This window comes from Bos indicus, chromosome 12 (assembly GCF_029378745.1).
Source record: "Bos indicus isolate NIAB-ARS_2022 breed Sahiwal x Tharparkar chromosome 12, NIAB-ARS_B.indTharparkar_mat_pri_1.0, whole genome shotgun sequence".
NCBI classification, from domain to species: domain Eukaryota; kingdom Metazoa; phylum Chordata; class Mammalia; order Artiodactyla; family Bovidae; genus Bos; species Bos indicus.
The window spans coordinates 494,963-514,710 of record NC_091771.1 but is presented as its reverse complement, the minus strand read 5'-3'; positions in this window follow the sequence as shown (position 1 = coordinate 514,710).

The following is a 19,748-nucleotide window of genomic DNA, read 5'->3' as shown; positions in this document are numbered from 1 at the left end:
TCTCCTACATTGGCAGGTGGATTATTTACCACTAGCACCACCTAAAACATTATCATAGATTATCAAATTTATTGTGGAAAAAAAAAAAGAATTAAAATTTCAAAAACTGTGGAAATTCAAAAAATTTACCCTACTTATAAGCTATCAAATTAGCTGCCATAGTTTCTTGACTGGTGATAGAACACACAAGATTCCTCATTCGGAATAAAGGACAGTTTATTGCTAAAAGAAATAACAGAAGACAGAATATTAACATTTTTAAAATTATTTTCTAGGACTCCAATTTATATTGTTGTTCAGTCACCAAGTCATGTCTAACTCTTTGTGACCACATGGACTGCAGCATGCCAGACTTTTCTGTCCATCATTATCTTCCAGAGTTTGCTCAGACTCATGTCTACTGAGTTGGTGATGCCTTCATCTAACCATCCAATCATCTGCTACCCACTTCTCCTTCAACCCCCAAACTTTCCCAGCAACAGGGTCTTTTCCTGTGAATGTGTTCTTCACATCAGGTGGCAAAAGGATTGGAGCTTCAGCTTCAGCATCAGTCCTTCCAAAGTATATTCATGGTTGTTTTCCTTTAGAATTGACTGGTTTGATTTTCTTGCTGTCCAAGGGACTCTCAAGACTCTTCTCTAGCACCACAACTTGAAAGCACAACGGTTCTTCAACACTCAGCATTCTTTATGGTCCAATCCTCACATCTATAAATGACTACTGGAAAAAACATAGCTTTGACTACACAAAAATTTGTTGGTAAAGTGATATCTCTGCTTTTTAATATGCTGTCTAGGTTTGTCATAGCTTTTCTTCCAAGGAGCAAGCATCTTTTAATTGTGTGGCTTCAGTTCCATAAAGAAACATTAAGAGAGTCAGTGGACAAATGCATACACAGTACTTGCATTATTGGAGAAGAACACAGAAATTAGGGTGCCGGGGTCCAGCCCTGGTGGATCCAGGGAATTCGAAGCGGGGATGGCATCGGCGAAAATCAGGAAACAACTGCTTAATTCAACGTTAATTAAGGATATAAAGAGTAATAGAATAAGGATAGCTCAGTGAGGGAATTCAGTGGAGAAAAGAGGCTGAATAATTCAGCCAGGTGAGAGAAAGAATGACATGGGGAGACCAAGTTCCGGTGAACAAGGCCCGCACTTTATTTTCCAAAGTAGTTTTTATACCTTAAGTTATGCATAGAGGATAATGGGGGAAGGGGTAGAGTCATGCAGCAAGCCAGGCTTTCTTCCTGCAAACTTATCATATGCAAAAGTTTAGGTGATTTGCATCATCTTCTGGCCCAGAGGCCTGTTAACATTTTAAGACCCTTTCTTCAGAAAACTTATTTTTCTCTAAAGGTGACTAGTCAGGCGCCACCCTCCAAAAGCATTAAAGTTGCATTCCTATAGGGCAAAGGTGTGGTGGGCTATAACAAGAAAAAGAATTAACTTAAGGGTCCCAGGTTACAAACATTAAAGCTACTACTTACACCAATTATATTAATCAATACACTGCCAGAGACACAGCAGGTAAGGGATATGGAAACTTAGCAGCAAACATTGGCCCAACAAGTGAAAAACCCTTCACCAATACAATTTCTAATCAATCTTTTAACTGCTCAAAGGAATCTGTATTTAGACAGTTTAGAACATTTCATGCCTCTCACAGTTGGGAGGCTCTGAGCAATCACATGTGGCCAGAAAAACCTATTCAGGCAGGCTAGAGGACTTCCAAAGGAGTTTGTAGGTTGAAACACTATCACACCCAGGAATTTTATTAACTGGAGCTATAAGTTAACTCTTTTTTTCAGAGAGAGGTAGTGGGGGACAGCCCCCTGTAAAGTCAGAGGTGTAGGTGAAAGCACAAAGCAGAAAGTAGGCAGACTCTGGTTTTGGGGGTAGATGCTCGAGAATTTCCAGGGGGACTCCTGAGGCTCGATCCTGCCTTTGCATATGCCGAACCTCCTTCCTCATGACCTTTGTCATGGGTGGAGCTCCTCACGCTGGCTCCCGCCAGTGATAGAATTCCAGTTGAGCTATTCCAGATCCTGAAAGATGATGCTGTGGAAAGTGCTGCACTCAATATGCAATGTGCACCCTATATGCAATATGCCAGCTCCCGGCATTAGGGGTCCAAAATATGCCCATTCTTTGCCCTGGGAGGAAACATTATCTTTATTACACTGAACAATAAGCATATGTTACCTTTGTTTTTGTTGATTTTGTTCAGTTACTCAGTTGCGTCAAACTCTTTGCGACCCCATGGACTGCAGCACGTCTGGCTTCCCTATATTTCACTATCTCCCAGCGTTTGCTCAAACTCATGTCCAGTGAGTTGATGATAACATCCAATCATCTCATCCTATGATACCCACTTCTCCTCCTGCCCTCAATCTTTCTTAAAATCAGGGTATTTTCCAATGAGTAGACTCTTCACATAAGGTGGCCAAAGTATTGAAGTTTTAGCTTCAGAATCAGTCCTTCCAGTAAATATGAAGAGTTGATTTCCTTTAGCTTTGACTGGTCTCTTTCTTTCCAAGGGACTCCCAAGAGTCTTCTCCAGCACCACAATTTGAAAGCCTCAGTTCTTCGGTGCTCTGCCTTCTTTCTGGTCCAACCCTCAAATCCCTACATGACTACTGGAAAGTCCATAGTTTTGACTATACAAGTGATGCCTCTGCTTTTTAAGATGCTGTCTAGTTTTGTCAAAGCTTTTCTTCTAGTGAGCAGGCATCTTTTAATTTTATGGTGACAGTCACCATCTGATGTGATTTTTTTTAATTTTATTTTATTTTTAAACTTTACAAATTGTATTAGTTTTTCCAAATATCAAAATGAATCCACCACAGGTTTTGAAATCGAGGAAAATAAAGACTGTCAGTGTTCCCATTTTTTCCCCCATCTATTTGCCATGAAGTGATGAGACTATATGACATGATCTTCATTTTTTGAATGTTGAATTTTAAGCCAGATTTTTCACTCTCTTCTTTCATCTTCATTAAAAGGCTCTTAAGTTCCTCCTTGCTTTCTGTCATTAGGGTGGTGTCATCTGCATATCTGAGGTTATTGATATTTCTCCCAAAAATCTTGATTCTAGCTTGAGCTTCATCCAGCCCAGTATTTTGCATGATGTTCTCTGCATATAAGTTAAATAAGCAGGGTGACAATATACAGCCTTGACATACTCCTTTCCCTATTTTGAACCAGTTCATTTGTTTCATACCTGGTTCTAACTGTTGCTTCTTGACCTGCACAAAGGTTTCTCAAGGGGCAGATAGTTCAGTTCAGTTCAGTTCCGTCACTCAGCCATGTCCGACTCTTTGAGACCCCATGAATCACAGCACGCCAGGCCGCCCTGTCCATTACCAACTCTCGGAGTTCAGTCAGACTCACGTCCATCAAGTCAGTGATGCCACCAGCCATCTTATCCTCTGTCATCCCCTTCTCCTCCTGCTCCCAAACCCTCCCAGCATTAGAGTCTTTTCCAATGAGTCTACTCTTCGCATGAGGTGGCCCAAGTACTGGAGTTTCAGCTTTAGCATCATTTCTTCCTAAGAAATCCCAGGGCTGATCTCCTTCAGAATGGACTGGTTGGATCTTCTTCTCCTTCAGAAGACTCTCAAGAGTCTTCTCCAACACCACAGTTCAAAAGCATCAATTCTTCGGTGTTCAGCTTTCTTCACAGTCCAACTCTTACATCCATACATGACCACAGGAGAAACAATAGCCCTGACTAGATGGACTTTTGTTGGCAAAGTAATGTTGCTGCTTTTGAATATGCTATCCAGGTTGGTCATAACTTTCCTTCCACGGAGTGTCTTTTAACTTCATAGCTGCAATCACCAACTGCAGTGATTTTGGAGCCCCCCAAAATAAAGTCTGACACTGTTTCCACTGTTTCCCCATCTATTTCCCATGGATTAATGGGACCGGATGCCATGATCTTCGTTTTCTGAATGTTGAGCTTTAAGCTAACTTTTTCACTTTCCACTTTCACTTTCATCAAGAGGCTTTTTAGTTCCTCTTCACTTCCTGCCATAAGGATGGTGTCATCTGCGTATCTGAGGTTATTCATATTTTTCCTGGCAATCTTGATTCCAGCTTGTGCTTCTTCCAGTCCAGCGTTTCTTGAGATGTACTCTGCAGATAAGTTAAATAAGCAGGGTGACAATATACAGCCTTGACGAACTCCTTTTCCTATTTGGAACTAGTCTGTTGTTCAATGTCCAGTTCTAACTGTTGCTTCCTGACCTGCATACAGATTTCTCAAGAGGCAGGTCAGGTGGTCTGATATTCCCATCTCTTTCAGAATTTTTCACAGTTTATTGTCATCCACACAGTCAAAGGCTTTGGCATAGTCAATAAAGCCGATATAGATGTTTTTCTGGAATCTCTTGCTTTTTCCATGATCCAGCGGATGTTGGCAATTTGATCTCTGGTTCCTCTTCCTTTTCTAAAACCAGCTTGAACATCAGGAAGTTCATGGTTCACATATTGCTGAAGCTTGGCTTGGCGAATTTTGAGCATTACTTTACTAGCATGTGAGATGAGTGCAATTGTGTGGTAGTTTGAGCATTCTTTGGCATTGCCTTTCTTTGGGATTGGAATGAAAACTGACCTTTTCCAGTCCTGTGGCCACTGCTGGGTTTTCCAAATTTGCTGGCATATTGAGTGCAACACTTTCACAGCATCATCTTTCAGGATTTGAAATAGTTCAACTCGAATTCTATCACCTCCACTAGCTTTGTTTGTAGTGATGCTTTCTATGGCCCACTTGACTTCACATTCCAGGATGTCTGGCTCTAGGTCAGTGATCACACCATCATTATTATCTGGGTCATGAAGATCTTTTTTGTACAGTTCTTCTGGGTATTCTTGCTACCTCTTCTCAATATCTTTTGCTTCTGTTAGGTCCATACCATTTATGTCCTTTATCGAGCCCATTTTTGCATGAAATGTTCCCTTGGTATCTCTAATTTTCTTGAAGAGATCTCTAGCCTTCCCATTCTGTTGTTTTCCTCTATTACTTTGCATTGATCACGGAGGGTTTCTTATCTCTTCTTGCTATTGTTTGGAACTCTGCATTCAGATGCTTATATCTTTCCTTTTCTCCTTTGCTTTTTGCTTCTCTTCTTTTCACAGCTATTTGTAAGGCCTCCCCAGACAGCCATTTTGCTTTTTTGCATTTCTTTTCCATGGGGATAGTCTTGATCCCTGTCTCCTGTACAATGTCACAAACCTCCTTCCATAGTTCATCAGGCACTGTATCTATCAGATCTAGGCCCTTAAATCTATTTCTCACTTCCACTGTATAATCATAAGGGATTTGATTTAGGTCATACCTGAATGGTCTAGTGCTTTTCCTTACTGTCTTCAATTTAAGTCTGAATTTGCCAATAAGGAGTTTATGATCTGAGTCACAGTCAGCTCCTGGTCTTGTTTTGGTTGACTGTATAGAACTTCTCCATCTTTGGCTGCAAAGAATATAATCAGTCCGATTTTGGTGTTGACCATCTGGTGATGTCCATGTATAGAGTCTTCTCTTGTGTTGTTGGAAGAGGGTATTTACTATGACCAGTGCATTTTCTTGGCAAAACTCTATTATTCTTTGCCCTTCTTCATTCCGTATTCCAAGGCCAAATTTGCCTGTTACTCCAGGGGTTTCTTGACTTCCTACTTTCTTGAAAAACAGTCTTTATTTCCATCTCTTTGAGAATTTTCCACAGTGTTTGAGATCCATAGAGTTGAAGGCTTTAGTGTAGTCAATAATGCAGAAGTCGATGTTTTTTTTCTGGAATTCTCTTGCTTTCTCTATGATGCAATCAATGTTGGTAATTTGATTTCTGGTTCCTCTGCCTTTTCTAAATCCAGCTTATACATCTGAAAATTCTAAGTTCATGTGTTGTTGAAGAAGCCTATCTTAAAGGATTTTGAGCATTGCCTTGCTAGCATGTGAAATGAATGCAATTATGCAGTCGTGTGAACATTTTTGGCATTGCCCTTATTTCAGATTGGAATGAGAACTGACTTTTCCAGTCCTGGTGCACACCAGGACCCAGGGAAAGGAGCAGTGAACCCCATAATAGACTAAGCCAGACCTGCCCGTTATTATTTGAGGGTCTCTTGTGGAGGCACAGATCAGCAGGAGGCATAGTCTCTGTGACAGGGGCTCTTGCAGCAACAGTCCTGAAAAGTGTGCAGTGTGACACAAGTCCTCATGGAGGAGGTTGCTATTAGCCCCACTATAGAGCTGCCAGGTGTGTGATCCACAAACTGGAGAACAATTGTACCTAGGAAGTTCTTGCACTCATGCAAAAGTTTTAGGCCCCACAACAAACTTCCCAACCTGGGGATCCAGTAAAGGCACTGAGAGTCTCCAGGGTACCTGGCTTTGAAGGTCAGTCAGCAGGATTTGATTACAGAACTTTCACAGGACTTGTGCACACCAGAACCCAGGAGGAAAGAACAGTGACCCCAAAAGAGAGTGAGCCAGACTTGCCTGTGAGTGCTTGGGAGTCTCCGGTGGAGGTGTGTGTTTATAGTGACCTGCCACGGGGTCAGGGATGCAGACAGCAGCAGTCCTGGGAGATGTGGCATGCTGGTATAAGTCATTTTGGAGGTGGTCACCATTGTCTCCTCCATAGTTTGGCCTCAGGTCAAGCTACAGGGAGGGAACACAGTCCCACCCATCTGCAGAAAATTGGATTAAAGATTTACTGAGCACAGCCTTGCCCACCAGAGCAAGACCCAGTTTCTCCTACAGTTTCTCCCATCAGGAAGGTTGCACAAGCCTCTTATTCTCATCCATCAGAGGCCAGACAGAATGAAAACCATAATCACAGAAAACTAACCAAAATGATCACATGGATCACAGATTTGTGTAACTTAATGAAACTATGAGTCATGCCACGTAGGCCCCCCAAGACAGATGTCATGGTGGAGAATTCCGACGAAACCTGGTCCACTGAAGAAGGCAATGGCAAACCACTTAACCATTCTTGCCTTGAGAACCCCATGAACAGTATGAAAAGACAAATATTATGACACCTTCATTCTGGAGGGACATCATCTCATCTTCCAAGGTTTAAGTCACTCCTGTCTCTCATGCTCTTTGCCAAGAGCATCACTTTTGCCACATTATCCTTGAAAAGATAATGTGGATCAAAGAATAGTCAGTGCCTTACTCTCTGAGACTAGTGGAAATACATGAAGCCCATGGAAAAATTGTTTCTCAACATTAAAATGTGCAATATAATTTCTCTAAAACAAATGTAAGATATAAATAAATATCAGTGGCATAACATAGTGAGCATTCATTCACAATGCCTAAATTGAAAGTCAAATTGGGTAGGGATTCTGAGAACTTATTGATACAGTATATTAAAATGGTAAGGGTTTAGAAAAATATAGCCTTTTAGGCTTTTTCCACAGAATCTAAAAATGAATAAATGGTGGTTATTAGAAATTTATACTATGCATTATGGTGTTACCAAAAAGTTATATTCTTTGAAATGGCTTATAATTTCTATGGGAAGACATAAAGTTCATGAATGAAGCAAACTTAAAAAAAAAAAAAAAAACTTACTAAGGTATATATATTGAAATACTGGAATATAGACATATAATTAACATGCTATTGATTTAACTTATAAACCATTTTAAGATGTATTGCCTCACTTTGCATTCATGCTTCCTTTGTACTATGATATTTTCTTGATTTTACAACTTAAATCTTCTATCATCTCTACAATAACCATGGATTTTATATTTGATGGCATGTTAGAAACAAAATAGCAGTATTTTCTGAGGGATGCAGATAATAGTGGCGCATTTTTCATCATTAGAAATATATCATTTCCATTTGGAAAAGGAAGTAAAGCTCAAAAATTTTTTTTTTCTCAAGGTAACACTACCAAAACATGCTAAACATAATTTGAACTGAGGTCATTTTATTCTCACACTTTTTAATCTAAGAAGAAGTGCTTTCTGCCTCATAGTTTAACTCTTCACACTAAGTCATTTTTGATGGCATTGATAGTTTCAGAAGAAATAATATTTGCTCAGATTAATTTACTGCCAAACAGATCTTTTGTTTCAGTTCAGTGAAATACTCTTCAAAGAGTTACAAGATTAAATACAAAACAGCTAATAGGAAAATGAAATAATACTATCTTTTTGCCTGTGATCATTAGAATTTTCTCTTTTTCAGCTTATAGGTCTTTTTTGTTTTAGTAACATAGAGACTTTGTCGTAACTATTTAAAATATTTTCTAATTCTTAGTTTGCATTTTAGTTTTGTCTTCTCTCTTTTATTGTAAACAATATAGTCTCTATTTCAAGCATGAAACTGTACATTCATAAATTTTTGCATAATAGTTTCTATATTATGTTCTTTTTCATATCTGTAGTTGGCTTTTATTTTAATTATTGATGTTGACATTTTTATTTATTATTTATTTGCTTATTTCTTCATTCTAATTAAGTTTTTATGATTTTTTTTCACAATTATTAGATGATTTGTGTATCTGGATAAGTTGGATAGATCACAATGGTCTAGTTTTAAAGACTGATGAGGTTACTTGGGCTCACCCAAGGCAAGCTTCACTAAATTCATAAATAAGCATTGTAAATTCTCCAAATATTTGTATATAAAACAAATAAACGTCGGGACACTTGGTGGATGCCACACACTGGTGTGTCTTGCTTCTTCTTCTTGCAGATACTCCAAAAGTTTGACCTTAAATGTGAGTGCCAATAATTAGCCTAATATCAATAATTAGGCTTCAATAATAGCCTAAAGGAAGTGTTTCACTGACATTAGTGCTTTTTACTGGGAATTAGGGCCCAATGCGGAGAAGGCAATGGCATCCCACTCCAGTACTCTTGCCTGGAAAATCCCATGGATGGAGGAGCCTGGTAGGCGGCAGTCCATGGGGTCGCTAAGAGTCGAACACGACTGAGAGACTTCCCTTTCACTTTCAGTTTTCACTTTCATGCACTGGAGAAGGAAATAGCAACCCGCTCCAGTGTTCTTGCCTGAAGAGTCCCAGGGACGGGGGAGACTGGTGGGCTGCCATCTCTGGGGTCACACAGAGTCGGAGACGACTGAAGTGACTTAGCAGTAGCAGGGCACAATGGTAGCTCATATTGCTTGATGTAAAAATATGAAGTTTTTTCCGGTACACATTTATATATTCTAGTTATATTATGCTTGCAAGCTCACTATTTTCATTTTATTTCAGATTTCATCTCCACAGACCAATTGTGACCTACCACAGTAGGATGCTGGGTAGAAGTTAATTATAGGTTTGTGCTTAAGAAAAACTCTATAAGTAAAAATAGATAAAAAAAAAATATTGACCTATTTGGGATTTCCTGGGATTTGATGACTCATAGGAGCACTGGACATGCTATTTGTCTTTGTAGCCTCTCAGGTAACTCCTCTATTTTTGTTCTTCTTTTTTTTTTTTTTTTAATAAGCAAAAAGTAATAGAAATTCTCCCTATAATGGTGCCTTGAGAAGTAGGGCTTTTCAATTTTCCTTTCTTCTTTTAGCTTCCTTTCCATTGTATTTATTTATTTATCTAATTGTCACTACCACAAAATCACATCATCTTTTAGACTTTTGAGAACAACTATTCTCAAAAGTAAGCATAATCTTGACTTTTAGGTCAATTGTTTCTTGCAAAGTTTTCTGAAAAGAAAGAGTTTATAGCCTCTTCTTATTCTCAGAGAGGTCTAAATGCTCCTTGCCTTTTTTAGAGTTTAACTAAACATGTGTCTGTAAACAATCTAGTTCAGATTTTCCTGTTTGTGTGTGTGTGTGTGTGTGTGTGTGTGTGTTTTAAATAGAACATATAGTCATTTAGCATATTTTATTTTTATGTCTGGCTTAATATTCTACTGTGAGATTGTTTCATATTATCAGTATTTTTAAATTCATACATTCACATGAATGATTAATAGTACCTCATGATTTTAATTAGTATACTTGTGAATTATTTTTCATTTCTTTAATCTTTATGTCAGTCAATTTATTGTAAATTGCTACGATGCTTAGTAAAACAAATGAACAGATTCATGTTGATGTATGGCAAAACCAATACAATACTGTAAAGTAATTAACCTCCAATTAAAATAAATAAACTTATATTAAAAAAAGAAAATAAAGGGAAGAAAAAAAAAAGAGAGAGAGAGAAGGAAAACGGAAAAGAAAGCTGAGACTTCAAGTGACAAATATATGTTTTCATATGTCTAGAGTTGGTTGTGGTTCTCTGCAGGTTCTACACTCTGGGACCTAAGCTGATATAGATGCCCCTTCCCAGACATCACTTGCCTCATGCCAAATCGAAAGGAGAACATGATAAGTACAATCCATGGATTAAACTTTTGCTCAGGTAGCACATGTTACTTTCACTCATATTTCATTGCCCAAAGCCAGTGAATTTGCATGGTGAAGACTTTTATTAATAAAACAAATACTTCTATTAATAAAACACAGAAGATTGTGAAAATTCTGTACAAAAATAAAATCTATCTGGTTCTCTTTTGTAAGTTGTCAGTTGAAAATCACATAGCCATTTTTTCTCTTTAATCAGGTGCTTCCAACCAACTTGTTAGTGCTTTTGCTTTGGTTTTGTTGACCTTCTAGTTTTATTTTAGTTTCTCTGTTTTATAATTCCTCCTTCTATCTTATTATTTATGTATTATATTATTTAATTAAATATGTCCTTCTTACACTGATTTCTCATGATATAGCCTTAAGTCTATTGATTGTTAACATTCTTATTGTTAATATATACATTTAACTGTATATATTTCCCTCTAATTTGAGTTGTACCTGCCTAGTTTTAATATACACTACTTTTCAACATTCATTCAATATTCATTCATTCAATGAATTCATTCATTCAATATTCATTCAAAATACATCTAAAAATTTATGTCAACTTTTTGTTCATTTTTTTTTTTTGAGGCCCATAGGCTTTTTTTTTTTTAACTTTACAATATTGTATTGGTTTTGCCATATATCAACATGAATCTGCCACAGGTATACACGTGTTCCTCATCCTGTATTCTCCTCCATCCTCCCTCCGTGTACCATCCCTCTGGGTTGTCCCAGTGCACCAGCCCCAAGCATCCAGTATCGTGCATTGAACCTGGACTGGCGACTCGTTTCATATATGATATTATACATGTTTCAATGCCATTCTCCCAAATCATCCCACACTCTCCCTCTCCCACAGAGTCCAAAAGACTGTTCTAGACATCAGTGTCTCTTTTGCTGTCTGGTATACAGGGTTATTGTTACCATCTTTCTAAATTCCATATATATGCGTTAGTATACTGTATTGGTGTTTTTCTTTCTGGCTTACTTCACTCTGTATAATAGGCTCCAGTTTCATCCACCTCATTAGAACTGATTCAAATGTATTCTTTTTAATGGCTGAGTAATACTCCATTGTGTATATGTACCACAGCTTTCTTATCCATTTATCTGCTGATGGACATCTAGGTTGCTTCCATGTCCTCGCTGTTATAAACAGTGCTGTGATGAACATTGGGGTACATGTGTCTCTTTCAATTCTGGTTTCCTCAGTGTGTATGCCCAGCAGTGAGATTGCTGGGCCATAAGGCAGTTCTATTTCCAGTTTTTTCAGGAATCTCCATACTGTTCTCCATAGTGGCTGTACTAGTTTGCATTCCCACCAACAGTGTAAGAGGGTTCCCTTTTCTCCACACCCTCTCCAGCATTTATTGCTTGTAGACTTATGGATTGCAGCCATTCTGACTGGCGTGAAATGGTACCTCATAGTGGTTTTGATTTGCATTTCTCTGATAATGAGTGATGTTGAGCATCTTTTCATGTGTTTGTTAGCCATCTGTATGTCTTCTTTGGAGAAATGTCTATTTAGATTTTTGGCCCATTTTTTGATTGGGTCATTTATTTTTCTGGAATAGAGCTGTAGGAGTTGCTTGTGTATTTTTGAGATTAGTTGTTTGTCCGTTGCTTCATTTGCTATTATTTTCTCCCATTCTGAAGGCTGTCTTTTCACCTTGCTTATAGTTTCCTTTGTTGTGCAGAAGCTTTTAAGTTTAATTAAGTCCCATTTGTTTATTTTTGCTTTTATTTCCAATATTCTTGGAGGTGGGTCATAGAGGATCTTACTGTGATGTATATCGGAGAGTGTTTAGCCTATGTTCTCCTCTAGGAGTTTTATAGCTTCTGGTCTTATGTTTAGATCTTTAATCCATTTTGAGTTTATTTTTGTGTATGGTGTTAGAAAGTGTTCTAGTTTCATTCTTTTACAAGTGGTTGACCAGTTTTCCCAGCACCACTTGTTAAAGAGATTGTCTTTAATCCATTGTATATTCTTGCCTCCTTTGTCAAAGATAAGGTGTCCGTAGGTGCATGGATTTATCTCTGGGCTTTCTATTTTGTTCCATTGATCTATATTTCTGTCTTTGTGCCAGTACCATGCTGTCTTGATGACTGTGGCTTTGTAGTAGAGCCTGAAGTCAGGCAGGTTGATTCCTCCAGTTCCAATCTTCTTTCTCAAGATTGCTTTGGCTTTTCGAGGTTTTTTGTATTTCCATACAAACTGTGCAATTATTTGTTCTAGCTCTGTGAAGAATACCGTTGGTAGCTTGATAGGGATTGCATTGAATCTATAAATTGCTTTGGGTAGTATACTCATTTTCACTATATTGATTCTTCCAATCCAGTGAGTTATCTGATAATTTCCTAACACCCTTTTCTCATTCATTTCTATCTTAATTGTGATAATAGAAATATTTTTTATTATTTATTATCTCTGCAGCTCTATTGCCAAGCATTAGTCCATCACTATAACAAAAGTTCCCAATGTAGAAAGAGGAATAATGCAGTTAGTAGTAGGAGCAATGGCCTGCATGTACTTATTAGGTCAATTTGCTAATATTTATGGTCTAGTCTAATACTTTGCCAACAAAGGTCCCTCTAGTCAAGGCTATGGTTTCTCCAGTGGTCATGGATGGATGTGAGAGCTGGACTGTGAAGAAAGCTGAGAGCAGAAGAACTGATGCTTTTGAACTGTGGTGTTGGAGAAGACTCTTGAGAGTCCCTTGGACTGCATTCTAAAGGAAATCAGTCCTGGGTGTTCATTGGAAGGACTGATGGTGAAGCTAAAACTCCAATACTTTGGCCACCTAATGTGAAGACTTCAATCATTGTAAAAGACTGTGCTGGGAGGGATTGGGGGCAGGAGGAGAAGGGGACAGCAGAAGATGAGATGGCTGGGTGGCATCACCAACTTGATGAACATGAATTTGAGTAAACTCTGGGAGTTGGTGATGGACAGGGAGGCCTGGCTTGCTGCAATTCATGGGGTGGCAAAGAGTCGGGCACGACTGAGTGATTGAACTGAACTGAACTGAACTGAGTCTAATACATCAAGTGGCATGGAAAAACTCAAACTGATTTTACTGAACTACTGTGCCCATCTTTTCCCAACTGGAGGTTAGTTACCTGGGAGCTTGAAATTATCCATGGTTAGAGAATTTATCCTGGAGCAAGGCATGGCAACCCACTCCAGTACCCTTGCCTGGAGAATCCCCAGAGACAGAAGAGCCTGGAGGGCTAAATTACATGGAGTTGCAAAGAGTACAACACACCTGACTGACTAAGCACAGGACACAGCAAACTTGCACCATAGAAATCAGTAAATATTACACACTAATCTGGGTTTTTGTAAAATCAGCAAATTTAATCATTCACTAGGCTTGGTAAAAATTAGATGAAAACATGTAATAATGAGATTAATATCAGATCAGATAAGATCAGTCACTCAGTCATGTCCGACTCTTTGCGACCCCATGAATTGCAGCACGCTAGGCCTCCCTGTCCATCACCAACTCCCGGTGTTCACCCAGACTCACGTCCATCGAGTAAGTGATGCCACCCAGCCATCTCATCCTCTGTCGTCCCCCTTTCCTCCTTCCCCCAATCCCTCCCAGCATCAGAGTCTTTTCTGAGGAGTCAACACTTCGCATGAGGTGGCCAAAGTACTGGAGTTTCAGCTTTAGCATCATTCCTTCCAAAGAAATCCCAGGGCTGATCTCCTTCAGAATGGACTGGTTGCATCTCCTTGCAGTCCAAGGGACTCTCAAGAGTCTTCGCCAACACCACAGTTCAAAAGCATCAATTCTTCAGCACTCAGCCTTCTTCACAGTCCAACTCTCACATCCATACATGACCACAGGAAAAACCATAGCCTTGACTAGATGAACCTTTGTTGGCAAAGTAATGTCCCTGCTTTTGAATATGCTATCTAGGCTGGTCATAACTTTCCTTCCAAGGAGTAAGTGTCTTTTAATTTCATGGCTGCAGTCACCATCTGTAGTGATTTTGGAGCCCAGAAAAATAAAGTCTGACACTGTTCCCACTGTTTCCCCATCTATTTCCCATGAAATGGTGGGACTGGATGCCATGATCTTTGTTATCTGAATGTTGAGCTTTAAGCTAACTTTTTCACTCTCCTCTTTCCCTTTCATCAAGAGGTTTTTTAGTTCCTCTTCACTTTCTGCCATAAGGGTGGTGTCATCTGCATATCTGAGGTTATTGATATTTCTCCTGGCAATCTTGATTCCAGCTTGTGTTTCTTCCAGTCCAGCGTTTCCCATGGTGTACTCTGCAGATAAGTTAAATAAACAGGGTGACAATATACGAACTCCTTCTCCTATTTGGAACCAGTCTGTTGTTCCATGTCCAGTTCTAACTGTTGCTTCCTGACCTGCATACAAATTTCTCAAGAGGCAGATCAGGTAGTCTGGTATTCCCATCTCTTTTGGAATTTTCCACCGTTTATTGTGATCCACACAGTCAAAGGCTTTGGCCGAGTCAATGAAGCAGAAATAGATGTTTTTCTGGAACTCTCTTGTTTTTTCCATGATCCAGTGGATGTTGGCAATTTGATCTCTGGTTCCTCTGCCTTTTCTAAAACCAGCTTGAACATCAGGAAGTTCACGGTTCACATATTGCTGAAGCCTGGCTTAGAGAATTATGAGCATTACTTTACTAGCGTGTGAGATGAGTGCAATTATGTGGTAGTTTGAGCATTCTTCGGCACTGCCTTTCTTTGGGATTGGAATGAAAACTGACCTTTTCCCATCCTGTGGCCACTGCTGAGTTTTCCAAATTTGTTGGTATATTGAGTGCAGTGCTTTTACAGCATCATCTTTCAGGATTCGGAATAGCTCAACTGGAATTCCATTACCTCCACTCGCTTTGTTTGTAGTGATGCTTTCTAAGGCCCACTTGACTTCACATTCCAGGATGTCTGGCTCTAGGTCAGTGATCACACCATCGTGATTATCTGGGTCGTGAAGATCTTTTTTGTACAGTTTTTCTGGGTATTCTTGCCATCTCTTCTTAATATCTTCTGCTTCTGTTAGGTCCATACCATTTCTGTCCTTTATCGAGCTCATCTTTGCATGAAATGTTCCTTTTGTATCTCAGATTTTCTTGAAGAGATCCCCAGTCTTTCCCATTCTGTTGTTTTCCTCTATTTCTTTGCATTGATCGCTGAAGAAGGCTTTCTTATCTCTTCTTGCTATTCTTTGGAACTCTGCATTCAGATGTTTCTATCTTTCCTTTTCTCCTTTGCTTTTCACTTCTCTTCTTTTCACGCTATTTGTAAGGACTCTAATGCTATAAAGAGCAATATTGCATAGGAACCTGGAATGTCAGGTCCATGAATCAAGGCAAATTGGAAGTGGTCAAACAAGAAATGGCAAGAGTGAATGTCAGCATTCTAGGAATCAGCGAACTGAAATCGACTGGAATGGGTGAATTTAACTCAGATGACCATTATATCTACTACTGTGGGCAGGAATCCTTCAGAAGAATTGGAGTGGCCATCATGGTCAACAAAAGAGTCCAAAATGCAGTACTTTGATGCAATCTCAAAAATGACAGAATGATGTCTCTTTATTTCCAAGACAAACCATTCAATATCACAGTAATCCAAGTCTATGCCCCAACCAGTAATGCTGAAGAAGCTGAAGTTGAATGGTTCTATGAAGACTTACAGGACCTTTTAGAACTAACACCCAAAACAAAAGATATCCTTTTCATTATAGGGGAGTGGAAAGCAAAAGTAGGAAGTCAAGAAACACCTGGAGTAACAGGCAGATTTGGCCTTGGAATACGGAATGAAGAACGGCAAAGAATAATAGAGTTTTGCCAAGAAAATGCACTGGTCATAATAAACACCCTCTTCCAACAACACAAGAGAAGACTCTATACATGGACATCACCAGATGGTCAACAGATTGAAATCAGATTGATTATATTCTTTGCAGCCAAAGATGGAGAATCTCTATATAGTTAACAAAAACAAGACCAGGAGTTGACGTGGCTTAGACCATGAACTCCTTATTGCCAAATTCAGACTTAAATTGAAGAAAGTAGGGAAAACCACTAGACCATTCAGGTATGACCTAAATCAAATCCCTTATGATTATACCGTGGAAGTGAGAAATAGATTTAAGGGCCTAGATCTGATAGATAGAGTGCCTGATGAACTATGGAATGAGGTTCGTGACATTGTACAGGAGACAGGGATCAAGACCATCCCCATGGAAAAGAAATGCAAAAAAGCAAAATGGCTGTCTGGGGAGGCCTAACAAATAGCTGTGAAAAGAAGAGAGATTAATATAGGAACTATTATATAAAATGATGGCCACTAGAAGTTTACTGGATATAAAAATCATACAAAAAAACAGATACATGTTCTAGTACTACATGAATTTTAGGACATTGTAAAATACTTGCAATGTTATTGGTGGCATCAGTTCACATTAGTGTCTCTATTATATTAAATTTGACAAAATTCTATAATAAAACTAGTCCAGAAACACTGTAGGAGAAATGAGAAGTCCTCTTATCATTTGTTTCTCTGTAATCTGTCCTCCCTTTCTTTAAATGGAATATCACAGTATTGTTAAGAATGATATTATAAAAAGTAAAAGAAACAGTCCAACAGGAGGGACATATCAATATAATAACTCACTATTTATATAGTATGAATGAAGCAAGGCGTATAGTAATCACTACTTCCCTGTATATGCAATTATAGAAATGTCAGTTCAATTTTAGGATTTTATATAGTTCATGGGTTTTTAACTTATATTGGATCCTGTAAAAATAGAAAAGATGCAAAGACAACCCAGGAAATGGTCATTTATGTGGCAATCGAGCAGAATTCTTCTAAAACTAGAAATAGTATAAGTAGTATAAAAAATATGTATAACATTTCCAGTTTAGTGACTAACCAATAATTCACAAAAGGAACCTTCTAAAAGTACTTATTTCCTAAATTTTATAGAGATTTTCCAGAATAATCTGATAAATGGTGGCTTTTACTGTTCATTCTGCATTTTAGATTCCCAAGGCAGTATTTTAGAGATTTTTCTGGGAGGGAGGCAGCAATTTAAAGACATCTGGACTGCCCCAGGCATGACACAAATATTTTTTATTTGCCCTCTCCTTTTTGAAGAGAAAAGTTATATCTAACCCTGACTGCCTAGGTTAGAACTTTGCCAAGAAATGTAATGAAATAAAATATCTTTTATAATTGAAATTCAATATCACTAGAAATATCGTTACCCCTACAACATGTTGAGAACTTAGAATGTGGACTTTCTCAGTTCAGTTCAGTTCAGTTTAGTCGCTCAATTGTGTCCAACTCTTTGCAAACCCATGAATTGCACCACGCCCTGTCCATCACAAATTCCCAGAATTCACCCAAACTCTTGTCCGTCGAGTTAGTGATGCCATCCAGCCATCTCATCCTCTGTCGTCCCCTTCTCCTCCTGCCCCCAATCCCTCCCAGCATCAGAGTCTTTTCCAATGAGTCAACTCTTCGCATGAGGTGGCAAAAGTATTGGAGTTTCAGCTTTAGCATCAGTCCTTCCAAAGAACACCCAGGACTGATCTTCTTTAGAATGGACCGGTTGGATCTCTTTGCAGTCCAAGGGACTCTCAAGAGTCTTCTCCAACTCCACAGTTCAAAAGCATTAATTATTCAGCGCTCAGCTTTCTTCACAGTCCAACTTTCACATCAATGCATGACCACTGGAAAAAGCATAGCCTTGACTAGACACATCTTTGTTGGCAAAGTAATGTCTCTGCTTTTGAATATGCTATCTAGGTTGATCATAACTTTCCTTCCAAGGAGTAAGAGTCTTTTAATTTCATGGCTGCAATCACCATCTGCAGTGATTTTAGAGCCCCCCAAAAACAAAGTCTGACACTGTTTCCCCATATATTTCCCATGAAGTGATGGGACCAGATGCCATGATCTTAGTTTTCTGAATGTTGAGCTTTCAGCCAAACTTTTTCACTCTCCACTTTCCCTTTCATCAAGAGGCTTTTTAGTTCCTCTTCACTTTCTGCCATAAGGGTGGTGTCATCTGCATATCTGAGGTTCTTGATATTTCTCCCAGCAATCTTGATTCCAGCTTGTGCTTCTTCCAGCCCAGCGTTTCTCATGATGTACTCTGCATAGAAGTTAAATAAGCAGGGTGACAATATACAGCCTTGATGTACTCCTTTTCCTATTTAGAACCAGTCTGTTGTTCCATGTCCAGTTCTAACTCTTGCTTCCTGACCTGTGTATAGGATTCTCAAGAGGAATGTCAGGTGGTCTGGTATTCCCATCTCTTTCAGAATTTTCCACAGTTTATTGTGATCGACACAATCAAAGGCTTTGGCATAGTTAATAAAGCAGAAATAGATGTTTTTCTGGAACTTTCTTGCTTTTTCCATGACCAGCAGATGTTCACAATTTGATCTCTGGTTCCTCTGCCTTTTCTAAAACCAGCTTGAACACCTGGAAGTTCACGGTTCATGTATTACTGAAGCCTTGCTTGGAGAATTTTGAGCATTACTTTACTAGTGTGTGAGATGAGTGCAACTGTGTGGTAGTTTGAGCATTCTTTGGCATTGCCTTTCTTTGGAATTGGAATGAAAACTGGCATTTTCCAGTCCTGTGGCCACTGTTGAGTTTTCCAAATTTGTTGGCGTATTGAGTGCAGCACTTTCACAGCATCATCTTCCAGGATTTGAAATAGCTCCACTGGAATTCCATCACCTTCACTAGCTTTGTTCATTATGATGCTTTCTAAGACCCACTTGACTTTACATTCCAGGATGTCTGACTCTAGGTGAGTGATCACACCATCGTAATTATCTTGGTCTTATTTCCTCATGATAGACTTACAATTTCTCCCAGATATTTCCTTAAATAGTGTTCTTAAATTTTGAAGGCATGCATAAATGGATGAACTTTAGGAACCATAGGCATAATTTTTTGAACTTACAAATTCTTTGCTTCCTCAAAGGAATTCTGCTTCTCCAAAATGGACAGTCCTTTTTGAATATGATCCTTCTGTTAGTAAATGACATTTTGAAAGAAATGAGTATGAAGAGGAGCAATATTTTAGAATGATTTTGACTATCACATAAAACACTCTGTACTGTAATTAGAATACTTAAATGCATATTATTAAAGCACATAAAATATAAAAATAATTCTAGGTAAATACAATGCATGGATTTCCTTCTACACATCAGATATTATATCATGTTTGTCACACAGAATAAGTGTTATAGTTGTATGTAGCTAAACATAGGGACTATTTTGGACTAAAATAGCTTCTAATAACAATACTAATTATACTTTAATCAAAATCATTGCATTCTATAGA